This window comes from Atta colombica, unplaced genomic scaffold, assembly GCF_001594045.1.
Source record: "Atta colombica isolate Treedump-2 unplaced genomic scaffold, Acol1.0 scaffold126, whole genome shotgun sequence".
Taxonomy (NCBI): domain Eukaryota; kingdom Metazoa; phylum Arthropoda; class Insecta; order Hymenoptera; family Formicidae; genus Atta; species Atta colombica.
Genome location: NW_017259213.1, coordinates 2213853 through 2214895, shown reverse-complemented (window position 1 = coordinate 2214895; position 1043 = coordinate 2213853).

The following is a 1043-nucleotide window of genomic DNA, read 5'->3' as shown; positions in this document are numbered from 1 at the left end:
TATATATATATATATACATATTGGCAATTTTTATAAACTTAAAGTATGATATTACAAAATTCGGAAAAATTATTGAAAGAAAGAATTCGAAAAGAAAATAAACACTTTTTATCATTTGATGTTTTTTTGTAAAGTTGATTGTTTTTTTGTACAGTATTGGAATAAAAAATGATTGAAAACTAATATTCGGCGATATTTAGTAATTAATATCTTGTTAATTATTGCGAAAATTATAAAATGATGCAAGATTTTTTAATTCAGTTTAGTCCACTCTATTCCTATGCGAGAGTTTTATCGTTACTCATTAAACATCCCGTACATATATAACTTGAACTTAAATATATTTTGCTTTACTACTGTAATTTTGATGGATAGTCTAGAAGAATAATTTTGTAAAATTATTATATCTTCCAAAAAAATTAATTATTATATTCTATAATTAAAATATGAATATCCAGAAAAAAATGTTTCTAAATCACAAAAATTAGTACGAAAAAAAGTGTTAATAATGTGATAAAAAGTTTAATAATATAATAGAGAAAAACTAATCAGCTTTAAATTGAAAATTATCGCAAGAATATCCAAAATTTCCGTCTGATCCAAAATTTAATTTTTATGAATGTTTAAAAATATTTAATATTATCAAAAGCTTACATAGATTAATATTATAAACTATATTTGAAAAATTTTTAAGTATTTATACAGATAAGACTTTAAATGAATAAACTGAAAGTAATATAAAGTTTTTTTTTACGTAAAGAAATATTTCATGTAATTGCGAATCATGCATAAAATGTATGCACTCATTATTTTAAAAGAAGTTTGTTAAGCGACAAAAGTTAATTTAATGCTAAAATGTTTATATATAATCCATAAGAACTTCAAATGATGATAATAATGTTTACATTGGTGACTATATAATATTGACATTGATGACTATACTACAGTGCAATTATGCAGAATTATTTTGAATCATATATTCACGCTATAATTAACTGGCATTACAGTTGGAAAAATTACGAATTATTGTGTATATATATATA